The sequence below is a fragment of the Notamacropus eugenii genome, chromosome 7 (assembly GCF_028372415.1).
Source record: "Notamacropus eugenii isolate mMacEug1 chromosome 7, mMacEug1.pri_v2, whole genome shotgun sequence".
Taxonomy (NCBI): domain Eukaryota; kingdom Metazoa; phylum Chordata; class Mammalia; order Diprotodontia; family Macropodidae; genus Notamacropus; species Notamacropus eugenii.
Genome location: NC_092878.1, coordinates 94,156,512 through 94,171,109, shown reverse-complemented (window position 1 = coordinate 94,171,109; position 14,598 = coordinate 94,156,512). Strand labels below are relative to the sequence as shown.

Here is a 14,598-nt window from a genome sequence, read left to right as displayed (position 1 = left end):
AGGTGGAAAAAAGGTGGAGGTTAGGAGATGAGAACCACAGATTTTTGTTTGTTTGTTTGTCCTTCATTCTCAAAGAGGACCAATGGCCTCAAGAAGGTGATGTCTTGACTTTTAAGTGGATTGGATTTAAGTGAGGCAAGGCTGTGCAAAGTCACCAACCTCACTCTCTCTTCTGGAGTCATCTGGGTCCAGTGGCACAATATGGATCAGGATGACTGGAGATGGCCCCAAGGAGATGCAAATAACAAATAGAGAGAGAAAGCAGTAAAAATGAATCACATGGTTTTTGAAAGAGGAAATTTCTTTGAAGGATGATGATTGAGAAAAGGTTTGAAAGCAACAGTGGGAAAGAAAGAAAAATTTCCACAAAGCTGGCTTTGTTCTTTGTCCCTGCCAGAGACATTTACCTTTAGAAGATAGTATAAAAGAGAACGAAAAAAGGGCTGGAAGGTTTCTCTGTTTGGTGACTCTAGTAAGTCACTTCTTTCTAGGGCTGAGTTTCTAACCTTGTAAAATAAGGATTTTGAGTTTACCTCTAATATCCTTTGTGCCTTCTCCTCTAAGGTTAGTATTCATCTACTCCACATGTGTCTTGTAACATATTTGCTGTCTCTTTCATTAGAATGCAAGTTTGTTAAAGACAGGGACTAGTTTTTACCTTTTTTTTTTTTTTGTATTCTTTATCACCCATCCACCTGATACCTTGGTATTATGGTATATTGCACAGAAAGCCCACCATGAATCCAAGAAGATCTGGGTTCACTTCTGAAACGTGTCTATGTGACCTTGGAAAAGTAATTTAAACCACAGTGCCTTAGCAAACTCTCTAAGATTATCAATAAGCTGCAGCAAAGATATTAACTTGTATTAGCTGAGGGAGTTTCTTCATTCACTAGATTTCACCCATGTTTCAACTGTCTCTTCATTTCACTCCTGCAGCTCCCTTATCCTATTGGTGAGTTCTATCTGGAACTTCCATTTTGAGTCAAGTCCCAGGCCATCCTCCACTCTCTCTTGCCATGATTCTCCCCCCCCCACCTTATTCCTTCTCCCACCCCATTTAAGCACCCTTTTAATGGATTGTCTTTCCCCATTAAAATGTAAGCTCCATGCATGTAGGAACTGTTTCTTTTGTTTGGGTTTGTATTCCTAGCATGGTACCTGGGGCTTAGTCATTGCTCAATAAATCTTGATTTGAATTTTTCCTCTGAAACTACAGCTCCAAATCTCATCTTGTTCTTCATATACCCAGTACGTAGCACAGTACCTGGAGCTTAATGAATGCTTATTGATTGATTAATCCTTGTATTATATATGAACAAAATACATAATTCTTCCTTACACAGAGGGGAACTTTATACCACTTAACATTTAGCTTCTCTCACTCCCAAGCTCCACATATATCATAAACATACACCACACACCCTACATGTACTCCATTAAATACTCTGATGGCAAAAGCAGTCATACTGCTTCTTTGTCCTTGCCAAAATCAGCTATTTGCTCTTGCCACTGACAATCACATCTTCTGGGACTAGCACTCTGATACCGTTCACTATCATTTTTAAAAAACACAAGTGGGCTGTGTACAAAGTTGCCCTGTGGAATTTTTTTAAACAAAACAATACACTTTACTTTGCAAGTATAAAATGTCTTCAGGGAAATCTGCAAATTAGGATTAAACAATCAGCCAGATTGCCCCAAAACAGACATAATCAACAGCACCAGCAAATTAGGCATCAATTCAGAACATTTGTTAACATTTCTATTTTAATTACTGGCTAAATTGTATTTATTTGTAATTGTGACAATCAGCACTCTAAATTATTATTATTTTTAAACTACTCAGCACTGAAGAAAACATTACATTTACTGTACAGAGAAAGTGTTCATAATCAACATGTAAAAGTGATGAATTTGTGTTTCATCTCTTTTCCCTTCACTCAGAGGCAAAGAAGCACAACACCGAGCCTTGATCATCACAAATCTCAATTACCTGACTCCTGAATAAGTAAACACTAGCAATCTAAACACCTGGACAGAAAAATTTAGGCAGGATCCTAAAGACTGGAAAATACCTGAATATTATTAAATATCTATGGATGGATAGGGAGGCAACTAGGTATTTAGCTGATTTTTTTATAACATTATCATTCAAATTTTTGATTATGAATATAAAGACATGGCCTACTTTTTAATTGAATAAAATTTGTTTTCATAATTTACAATACATGGGGTACCTAAAATAGTTCCCTTGTATTTAATTTCCTTGAAGTTTTAACTTTTAAGCAGTGTTTTGGGCTTTTCTGTCGTACTGAATGTTCTTCATTTACATTCTGATTTCTTGATCCTCAGCAATTGGCATATTAGAGTAACATTTGTTAAGGGGTGGGGATTATGTAAAATATGTAATATGTATTTGTGGTATATCTCGGCAGTTCAAAAATATGCACATATTTTATCCACATAAACCTGATTTGTTTTGATTTCTGGCATATAAAGTGTAGCAAGATGACGACTACTGCTAATGTTGAATATATTCTGCTAAGGAAACAACTATACAAGATCTTTAAACTTTCAAGTAATAAGACACGCTATGTAGTTTGACAGGCAATCATATTTTCTTTTTCTTACATAGGAGTTTACAGACAACATGTTTTAATTCTTGGTAAATTCTGTTCACATACAGATTACTCCTCCCCCCGCAAAAAAACAAACAAACCTTTTTAGTATTAAGAATTCTGATGCACTCTTGAAATTTAACCAGCAAAACATGAACCTTGTCAGCTAGAAGCAATACTACCTATTTGCACACAAACACCCAGACCTACTGTGTAAATTAGAGAAGGCTTTGTGATTTTATTAGTTTGGAGGAACTCCCTAACCAAGAGGCAAATTCCTAAATTGTCTGTGACTTAGATAATTCATATGTAGATTTCTATAATAGAAAATTATTAGATTCAATCACGCAATCATAGATTTAGAGTCAAAAGGGACTTCAGAATCCATTTAATCTAACCCCCTCATTTTACAGATGAGAAAACAGAGGACAAAGGAAATTGACTTACTATGTCAAGTGTTTGATTTTGTTTTATTTTCCCTTTTCCTCTCTTGAGGCAAATTCCTAAAGAGTTTCATGAAACAACATAGAGGTTAAGTGACTTAGCCAGAGCCATACAGCAACAAAAGGTCAAAAGCAGGATGTGAACTCAGGTCTTCCTGGCTCCAAGCCTAGCATTTTATCCACAGCTGACCACCTATATTGTATTAATTTATTTAATAAATAAAATAGAAATATAATGTTTTCAGATGGTAAATGTTATCCTAAAAATAATTCTATCCAGAAATTGCATTTGATATGTTTCAAATGAAACCTGTCTACATGAAGCTTATTGGGGGTTGGGGGAAGGTAAGGGCAGGTATTGCCTCTGTTTCAGATTTCCAACAACCATCACTTTACACTGAATGACACATTCATTTGACTGGTCTCTTCAATTAGACATATATCAAGTTATACCAGAAGGAAAGCCGGGGTAAGCATAGATAACTCCTTGTCTGCAGGAATAATCTTACCAATCAGTCTTCTTTGCTATATCTTCTTTTCTGCACATCTTAGTCAATTTTATTAGATTATAGTATGAGACCTGCACTAAAGTCCAATTGCACTGAGCCATTCTGAATAAAATTTACATCTTATAGGAATGCCAAATAAATAGATGTTTGAAAATCCAAAGTGGAGAGTGTGATAGATTTCCAAGTTTGAACTTTTTTTAAAGAAATTATTGCTATTCATTTGTCCATCTGGAGAGAACGCTGCTAAATGTTCATTTTATTTCCTTCAATATTTTGCTTGAGTTATTTTAAAACCAGCTAAGTGCATTGGGATAAAGCAGATTCACCTGCTTTAATATAAACACAAGCCAACACTGTATTCCAGTTAAATTTGAGCCATTTCCATGACAACTGTCTGTTTCTCTTTCCAATAATGAATAACCTTATCAAACAAATATAGGAAGCATTATAGCAATTTCTGTTAAGATCCATCAGAAACAATGCATTGTATGATTTATATTGAAGAATTTAGAAGCAAAGGTCTGGTCCAATACTCCACTTTTTGAAAAATCTGCTTTTCAGTGCTTAAATGTTGGATATTCTGACTCATTCTGGACTTTTGTTACTGAGAAACATATGCCAAGAATGAAATTGTTTATTTAACATATCAAAATTGTAATTATGTGAATCATCCATGAGTGACAGAGATTTATGTTTATTCTGATAAATCATTCACTGGGGTACACATAAAAAATCAACATCAAGAAGGCACTGAAAGATGAAATAAGAGCCGACTTACAATAAAAGAATATAAGCTCCTTGAAGACAGGGTCTGTAGCATCTCTCACACAATGCTTGTCACATAGTTTGGTTGTTGAGTCATTTTTTCATCATGTGCAACTCCTCATGACCAGTTTGGGGTTTTCTCTGCAGATACAGGAATAATTTGTCATTTCCTTCTCCAGCTCATTTGACAGATAGGGAATGAGGCAAACAGGGTTAATTTGCACAGTTAGTAACTATTTGAGGCTGAATTTGAACTCAGGAAGATGACTTTTCTTGACCCTGGTTCTGGCACTCTACCCACTGCACATTGAGCTGCCTGGCACATAGCAGGTCCTCATTAAATATTTGCTTAATTAAATTTTGTGGGATATAACAATGTCAGGGCCAATAGATTAAGTCAACTCTTCATTCTTTGGCATACGAGACAGGACTTACTTGTTCCCAAACTGATCATCCCACTTCATGCCACTCTATTTAAGACTTTCAGACAGATCTTGGTTTGCTTTTTAGCTTTCCCTTTGGACTACTGTGGACACTTCAACTTGACCTCTGTTTACTGTCATGTTAAGTGTGGGTTCTATTCCAAAAACAGGTCATGGTCTCAAGAGCTGACATCGTAAATCCTACTTCTATCTGAAACCTCCCAATAACTATGGTAGGGGGAGAGGGGAAAGAGAATCAGGGATTTTAATTTTAATGCAGTTGAAATGACAATGGGATATGGTAGAAGGAACACTAGCCTTATAGGATCAGGAGCCCTGGATTTAAATCAAGGCTCAATTACTTTTAAGCTGTGTGACCACTGACCAATCCCTTGATCTCCCTAACCCGTTTACTTAACTATGGGGGAAAAAGCAAAACAACAACAACAAAAATAAACTTATACTACCTACCTCCCAGGATTATAATGAGAATAGTGTTTTTCAAACCTTAAAGTACTCTACAAAGGTGAGCAATCATTTCTTTCATTTTTAATATCTTTTGCCTTTAGCCTCTGCAATTATTTGGTTCAGTGATCTACAATGACAAATTAATCAGACAAAGCCAAATTTTCATTAGAATTAATGTAGTGAAGATATTCGGGGCACCTAAGTGGTGCAGTACATAAAGTTCCAGGCCTGGAGTCAGGAAGACCTGAGTTCAAATCTGGCCTCAGACACATGCTAGCTATGTGACCCTGGGCAAGTCACTTAACCTTGTTTGCCTCAGTTTCCTCATCTATAAAATGAACTGGAAAAGAAAGTGGCAAGCCACTCCAATATCTTTGCCAAGAAAGCCCCAAATCGGATCTGGAAGTGTTGGTCAGCAATGAAGATATGTTCTCATAAAGTCAAAAATAAGTCATAAAACAAAAAATGATTGTTCTTCAGAAATTTGTGATTCAATTGTGTAAGTAGTATTCCACATCACAAAACCTCCTAGGATCTGGTGTTCATTGATTGTTAAAGACAGAAAAGGCCATCCCTTGAAGGCCAAATATCTAGTGATTTGCCTCTCCATAATTGTCAAGGCTGGCTGGCCCTCATCAACAAACGTGAGGAAACTAGCAGGCCCACACCCATTATCTTCCTAGGTGGTAGGTCTACCAGAACTTATACTCCACTGCCATGATTTTAGAGAATCCATTGTGCAATTCACACCACAAAAAGACACAGATAAATGGACAAATATTTTAAATCCCTATGGTGAAATGTATATAACTTCTGGGAGAGAGGAGGAGGTTAGAGATTTCATTGGTATGGAGAACTCCTGAATGTAGAAACTTCCTCTACTAATGCAGATTAGGCACTCCTCCATAAGTATAGTCTGTACTTTATAGTTAGAGTTAGGGTTAAGATTAGGAGTGAGAAGTTATCTGCCTAAAATCACTTTATATGCATCAGAGGTAGGAACTGAAATGAAGCCTTTCTGATTCCAAAGTTTACTCAAGGAGGGCAGTGTCACTGGATCACAGAGTACATATGTTTGGGTAGGGGGAAGATGATGGAAGGGGACTGTAACATGTAAGACTGGAAAAGTAGGAGAGTACTAAGTTGTCAAAGGCTTTGAATGCCAGAGGATTTTTTTTTCTTGAAAGGTATAGGAAACCACAAGAATTTATTAAATAGGGGAGTAAGCGGGGAGAGAAGTGACATGGTCAAACTTGAATGAACCTTAGGAACTTCAATTTGATAGTAGGTGGAGGATGGATTGTAGTGAGGAGAGACATGAGTCAAAGAGACCAAACAAAAGTCTACTGCAGTAGCCTGGGTTTGAAGTAACAAGGGCCTGCACTAGGGTGGTAGCAGTGTCAGGGGAGAGAAAGAGATATATACAGGAAATATCACTTAGTGTTAGATGGTAAAGTCAAAAGAACTGAAAACAATTGAAAACTTTATTTTAAAAGAATGACATACACATGCATGTACATACATGTATATAGTTACATATATACACATGTATGCATGCATATCTGTATATATGCTTGTGGGTATTAGTATACATGGAGTTAAACCTTTTTCAAAAGATGTAGCCTTTAAGACATTTGAAGGAACCAAGGATAGAAAACTAGAGGATCCATTCAAAAGATTTCTCTAGCATTCAAATTTCTTTTGTATATTTTGATAAAATTTTGTTAATTTCACCTTACCTAACTTGAAGAGGACAAGGTTTATTTAGCTGGAAGGTCCCTGACAAAATCGATAGTTTCTGAACAGGATGAAATCACAAAGAAAAGGCTTAATCCCTCTTGGCCAATCACTTACTAATAGTATTTCTACCTATGATGGCAAATTTTCTCAGTGGGCCCCTGACATGATATGCATTGTCTGAGAAAAAGAATAAAGTCAGAGTCAACATGTGCTGATTTAAAAGAGAAAATTGGAAGTAACGTGGCAAGGAAATGAAATGTGCACAGCTGTTTGCTGTGGATTTTTTTCTTTTTGTTTCTTCAAAAAATGTTTCATGGGAAAAGTTATAGGACATTATATGGACTGTATGTTGTACTGACTTTGCTTTGAGGATCATAGAGTTATGTCTGGAAGGATCCTTAAAGACAGTGGTTTGCTGGTAAATGTTTAACAACCACTCCCTCTCTAGAAAAAATGTTTGCACACCATACTTTTAAGTTTAATCTGAATCATTAAGGTGATCTGAAGTCTAAACAATCAACATAATAAGAAGTCTAGCCATGATTTTTAGCAACTGCCATTTTCTGAGGTGTAAATGATCACACTGAAAATTTAACAATCACATACTCTGAGCCCATTTCAAGCTGGATGCAGCACCCTTGCTTAGAGATTATCTAATGCAACTTCCTGTCCTTACAAATGAGAACTCTAAAGTGCAGAAAAGATAAGGGACTTGCACAAGGTCACACAAGTAATACATAAGACAAAAAAAAAAAAAAAAAACAACCCAGGATGAAGACTTACTTTGAGAAAGTTGCCTGATTTTTTTAAAAATTTTAAAGCCAATAATCCTAGCATGAAGGTACATGTGATTTGGTAATCAGTCATAAATAAAACCTTTGCCTGACAAGTCAGGATGGTGTGATGTAGAGTATAGAAGACCTGAATCCTAGACCCAGATCCATGATTAAATAGATACTAAATGAGTTACTTAATCTGTCAGAGCCTCAGCTATAAAATATGAGACTGGACCATATTATCTCTAAAGTTCTTGTCAATTCTAACAGTAGGTCAGCAAGCTTTTATTAAGTACTTATGATGTGCCAGGTACTATGCTAAACACTGGGAGGAAAAAGAGAAAAAAAAAAACCAGCCCCTGCCCTCAAGGAACTTACATTCTAATGGGAGATTCAACATGTAAACAATTGATTACATACAAGATACATACAGAATCAATGGAAGACCATTTAAGGGGAGAGGTTCTAGCAGTGGGAGGGACCACTGTTTTCTTGTAGAAAACAGAATTTGAGATGAGACTTGAAAATGAGTGGAGAGAGTATTACCAGAATAGGGACAGCCAGTGAAAAGGCATAGATTTAAGAGACAGTGGTATATAGGAGGAAAAAACAAGAAGTTCTCTGTCACTGGATCATAGAGTTTATGGAGAGGAGTTCAACACAAGAAGACTGAGAAGGTAGGAAGAAGCCAGGGCATAAAGGGCTTTAAAAGTCTAGGACATGACAATTGCTAATGCTAATTAATCAATTCATTATTTGATGCTAATTAAACTTTATTTATTGTCTTAAAAAATTTCCAATGATGCTATTTCTAGGTTAGATCTCAATTAAAAAGAGTCTATCAAGTGCCTATAATGATGGAATGGGATTAGACTTTAGCTCAATGCCTCTTTTAGGTAATCTTGGACAGTTACTTAACCTTTATGGGTCTCAATCTTCTCACCTGTAAAATGAGGGAATTTGACCAGAGGAACTTTCTGGTCCCTTTCAACTCTAAATCTGTGATTTTAGGATCATATAATGAGCATTGTTAACCATAGTGAAAAAATGGAATTTTAAGGGAGGAATCTCTGCCCTCAAGATTTTTGCCATTTGATTGGACAAATAAAATTAGCCCCCATAAAACAATTAATAAACAATACATGACAGTAAATATTGCATACTTTGATAATACAGGGATTTCTGATTTATTTCACCTGTATAAGTGTTCCCTACAATGATAGATCTTGACTCCTTTAGCCTCACTAAACATTCATCATGAGTCATTGTGATCCCCAATAGCCATCACCTGGTTGCCATCCTACCAGATGTAAGCCTCTCTAGTCTTAGCAAAGTTGAGCTTTGGACAACAGTTAGACATACTCAGGCTTGTGGTCCAATTGGGTATAATTAACCAGAGTCACTTCCATGCCATGATGAGGTATCAAAGAAAGATATTAATGGAAGCAGAACATATAATAAGGCACTAAACTGTTTGATATGAACTATAAGTACTTTACTGAGACTTTCTTTATATCCTTTGTTTTAAGATCCCCTAATTTTCTTTCAAGTCTCACCTCAAACATTGCCTTCTACATAAAGTTCTTTCTTTTAGCTACTAATTCTGACCATCCTCCCAAAATTACCCTATATCTATTTTGTAGATGTATTGTATATAGCTGTAATAGGTGGTCCATTGGATAGACTCTTAGGCCTGGAGTCAGGAAGACTTTTATTTGTGAGTTCAAATCTGACCTTAGACACTTACTAGGTGTGCGACCCTGGGCAAGTCACTTGATCCCGTTTGCCTCAGTTCCTAATCTGTAAAATGATTGGGAGAAGGAAATAACAAACCACTCTAGTATCTTTGCCAAGAAAAGCCTAAATGGGGTCATGGAGGGTCATGTATGTGTATAACTCAAAATATATGTACATGTTGTCTCCTCTGGCTAGCTGATAAGCTTCTTAAGGACAGACTATTTGAATTTTCTCTTTGTACCCTCAGAACATGTAAATTCCTTTTGATTACTTAATTGGGGGAGAGACCAATTAATACTACAGTAATCAGGGAAAACCTCATAGAAGAAGTAGAACTTGAACCAGGTCTTAAAGAAATGTTGAAATTTAGATAGACAGAAAAAGAAAGCTATACCTGGCAATGCGAATATCCGATATAAGTCATGATGAATAGTAAGAAGTGAACATATGAACAAAGTTAACTTATAAATCAATAGCACAGGCCTGAATGGAGGAGAGGGAAAATATTGTTGGTAGAAGTATCCTGAGGAAATTAGGCTGAAAAATAAGATGGAACCAACCAAATTATGAACTATCTTAAAAGCCAAACAATGTAATTGACACCTAATGTGTTTAATATAATTTGTGGGACATTTAATGGTGCAATTCCAGCTTCTTGTGGCTGGTCCTCACTTAGCTGTTTTAGTTGCATCCAACTCTTTGTAACCCCATTTGGAGATTTCCTGGCAAAGATACTGAAATGATTTGCCATTTCCTTGTGCTACATATTGTCCTGGAAGAGCCGGGGCCCAAACCTAAATCTTCTGATTCCTCATCCAGGTCTCTGTTCACTTTGCCATGAAAGGCTTTTGATCGGAGAGGTACACACCTCCTTATTTAAGATCTTTTCTGTCTATTTAAACAGAAATAAATTCATTTGAACAAACAGAAAGTACCTATTATGCTCAAGGAACCAGGAATACAAAAATAGAACAACAACTGCTGTCAAATTCATTAAGCACCTACTATGTGTCAGGCACTGTGCTAAGTATGGGAGATACAAGAACAGGTAAAAGACAGGCCCTTTCCTCAAAGAGCTTACAATCTTACAAGTACTCACAATTTGTACACAAGTAAAGGCTGAGTATTAACAAAGTAAAAAATAATAATTTCAAGAGAGAAAGTATTGATATTAAACAAAGTTCAAGATTAAGAAAGACACACATACACATACACACCACACACGTTAGGAGGCTATATCTTAGTCATGTTGAAGGAAGCTAGAAATATTACTACTTAGAGGTTAAGAGAGAGTGTATTTCACACATGCAGAACACTATGTAAGGGCAGAGAAGTGTACAGAGAAGCACATAAAAGCCAGTTGGACTAACACAGATAATGTGTGAAAGGGAATAACCTGAAATAAGACTGGAAAAGGAGGTGGGAGTCAGATAGTAAAGGGTTTTTAATGCTAGGCTGAGAGCATCCAGACTTAAGGCAGCTTACACATTTAAAAAAAGAGAGAAGGAAGAAATGCAAAACAAGACTAGGATAAATAAAATAAAATAGAATCCATTTAAAGGAAACAGATGAATAGATGCTAGTTGGCACAAAAGATGAGCTTATTTGCTGCAACTGGGCACTGAATTTGGCTCCACGTCTTCTGGCTGCCTAAGGCATCCAGGGAAACACAGTGGGTTACTGAGTTTTCATTTACTGTCAGGAAAAAGCATACAAATCCATCTGCAGAGTAACCTGATGAAAGCAGCATTTGTAGAAGGTTCATCTGGCAACAGCATTTCAGAGGGATTGTAGGGAGAGAGAAAGAAGCCCAGAAAACAAGATAGGAGGTTGTTGCAACAATCTGTGGATAACCTCACTAAACTCTTTTTCACACAAACTCTCTGAGTTAATATAGCAGTAGAGTTGTGGTCAGGAGCCATGCTACATGAGGTTAGAAACTGGCTCTTTGAGATGCAGAATTGAATTTCTAAATATTCTTTTAGTGGTGGCAGGATTTTTCTTCTTGAAGGGTATGATAGGGGACACCATCTGGTTCTCACAATGAACAGATCTGTCATTTAAGCTATATTTGTTAAGGGGTCAAAGGATATAAATCAAAAGTTCTCTAGAGGAAAAAATGCAAACTAGAAACAACCGCATGAAAGACTTTTCCTAATCAAAACAATTCGGAGATTTCACTTTATATTCAACAAATTGGGAAAGATGATAAAAGGTAAGAATAATCAGTGCTGAAGGAGTCATGGAATGATGGGTATATGAATACATTGTTAGTGGAGCTGTGAAATGGTCCAATTATTCTGAAAAGCAGCTTGGAATTATGTTTTTAAAAAGTGATTGAAATGTTCATATCCTTTGACTCAGAGATTCCATTGCTAGGCATATACCCCAGTGAGGTCAAAGATAGAAAGAAATACCTCATATGCACCAGAAAATTAATAGCTGAATTTTTTGTGGTAGCAAAGAAGTGGAAAGAAAGTGGATTCCCATGAATAGGGGAACAGCTAAACAAAGAAGATGTGCAGGATGTAATATTTCTGGATCATAAAAAATGGAGATTAGAGAAGAAGTATGGTGTAGTAGATAGTCCTGTACTTGGAGTCAAGAAGACCTACATTCAAATCTTATCTGTGACACTTATTGGTTCTGTGACTCTGTGTCTCAGATTTACCATCAGTAAAATGAGAGTTGATCTTGATAACTTTAAAAATCTCTTCCATCTCTCAATCTAGGATGTTTTGAATATAAATTCTGAGAAGCATTAGAAAACTTATGTGAGATGATCCAAAGTGAAGTGAGTAGATCCAGGAAAACAATATCCAAAATGACTACAACAATGGAAACGGAAATAACAATAAAAGAAAATGGATGGTTCAATATTATACTGAGAAATAATGACACTAGTTAGCAATTTTATAATGCCTAGCTAGGTGGTGCAGTGGATAGAGCGTCAAATCTGGCTTCAGACATGTACTAGTTATGAGAACTTAACTTTGTTTGCCTCAGTTTCTTATCTGTAAAATGACCTGGAGAAGGAAATGGCAAACCATTCTAGTATCTCTGCCAAAAAAAAACCCAAAAAAACAAATGGGGTCACAGTCAGACACGACTGAATCAACCCAACAATAACATATAGTGCTTACTATGTGCCCATCATTGTGCTAAGCACTTTATAGGTATTATCTTACTTGATCCTTGGAACAACACTGGGGAGTAGGCATTATTCTTATCCCCTTTTGAGGATACTGAGGAAGACAGAGGTTAAGTGGATTGCTTAAGATCATACAGTTAAGAAGTATCTGAGTACAGACTTGGACTTGTGTCTTCCTGACTCCAGGCCTGGTGCACTATCCACTGTTCTACTTTGCTGCGTGTGCAGTCTAGGTAGAGACAAAGGATAACCCTTTCCCCTCTGTACAGAGATGAGGAACTATATGTATGGAACTTTGTATGTAATGTCAGATCTGGTCAGTTTTGCTTAACTGCCTTTTGTTTTCCTCTCTAACGTTTTTGTTGTTGTTGTTGTTGTTGTTGTTTTTATGAAAGAAAGGAAGAGAGAGAAAGGAAGGAAGGAAGGAAGAAAGAAAGAGAGAGAGAGAGAAAGAAAGGAAGAAAGGAAGAAAGGAAGAAAGGAAGAAAGGAAGGAAGGAAGGAAGGAAGGAAGGAAGGAAGGAAGGAAGGAAGGAAGGAAGGAAGGAAGGAAGGAAGGAAGGAAGGAAGGAAAGAAAGAGAGGACGGGGCTCTTGAAGAGAAGACAGGGGGATATATTTTGGAAATACAGGTGATGTAAAAACAACCTCCCTCCCCCAGTTTTTAAAAAAATAAATAAATTTTATCTGAAGTTAATTCATGAAATACACTGACCTTTCTGCTAGTATTTCCATAGATGTTTTTCTGAAAACTCCCACTTTTTACTTTGAGTCTCTTTTCTGAGGGTGACAATATTCCTTACTTGCAATGTTGTGTATTCATTGATATTGATTATTCTGTTGTGGGACAAGACAAGGGAATGGCCAACACCAGCTTTGTATAAATGATTTTGCTTACCATGATTAATGGTATTGGGCTGTCAACAACTAGGCATTATTCATAAAATCCCAGAGTATAAAGGACCTTAAACAGTCACTGAGTCCATCCCTTTGCCTTCAGGCTGGGTTGCACTCAAATCACTCCAGAAAGCCAACAGCACTTTTAAGGACCTTCAGAGAAATCTCACAACCCTCAATTTTTCATTGGAAAATCCAAAAGTCCTTAATGTTCTAGCTCTCACAATGCTGCTCCAGAGAAAGAGGTCAAGGTTATTCATTACCTTCCTGGGTGACGAACCAAAATATCAAGAGGTTAAAAAAAACAAGCCCAAGACTTCAGCGCAAATTAATTAAAGAGTTCAGGCTTACTGTTGGTGCCCCTGATACTATACTTCTGGTAGCTGACTTTCTACCCATTCCTTATGTGGCAGTGTGTTATGCTGAACACACTGCCACATGTGTTCTACCTGTACTACTTTAAAAAAGTGTTATCCAAAAGAATGCCATTAAGAAAGTCCATGCCTTCTTCTTATAAAAAGAAAACACTGGATTGATTTCATTTCTCACTCTTTCCCAGTCAGAGAAGACCAAAAGGCAACCAGGTATAATTATGAGTTCTAGAGACAGAAAGGACTCCAAAAATTACCTAGTACAACATCCTCAGTTGTTTAGATGAAGAGCCTTAAGCCAAAAGAGCAATTTGGGTCACAAAGTTGGACAGTCAGTAAAAAACAAAGTTAACGCATGTCTACTGATTCTATATCAGGGCTATAGGGTACACCTTGTAGACTGCAGTCAGAAAAGTATGGGTTCAAATCCTGTCTCTGTCACCTCCTGCATGACTGACCATGGACAAACCACTTCATTTCCATGAGTTTGCTTCCTCAGTTGTGTAATTAGAATTGTAATACCTACACCACAAGGCAGTTAAGAAGATTAAACAACATCATGTTTGCAGAACACTTTGCAAATTTCAAAACACTGCCAGAGTTATTACTAGCAGACTATCCTTTGCTCAGGGTATTGATAGAAATTAATTAGGGCATAGCAACACTTCATGATGCATTCCTAATGATTCACATCTTTTGG

The 14,598-nt window shown here is 36.8% G+C and overlaps 1 long non-coding RNA gene across 1 annotated transcript in view; it reads right to left on the bottom strand.

Moving 5' to 3' along the window:
- Positions 1 to 13,606, bottom strand: part of LOC140513571 (uncharacterized) — a 32,636-nt gene extending 19,030 nt beyond the window's left edge. The window contains exons 1-2 of the long non-coding RNA XR_011970235.1: positions 13,346 to 13,606; positions 4,352 to 4,479 (exon numbers count right to left, since the gene is read on the bottom strand). This is a non-coding gene — a long non-coding RNA (uncharacterized lncRNA). The remainder of the gene's footprint in view (positions 1 to 4,351; positions 4,480 to 13,345) is intronic.
- Positions 13,607 to 14,598: the final 992 nt, after the last annotated feature.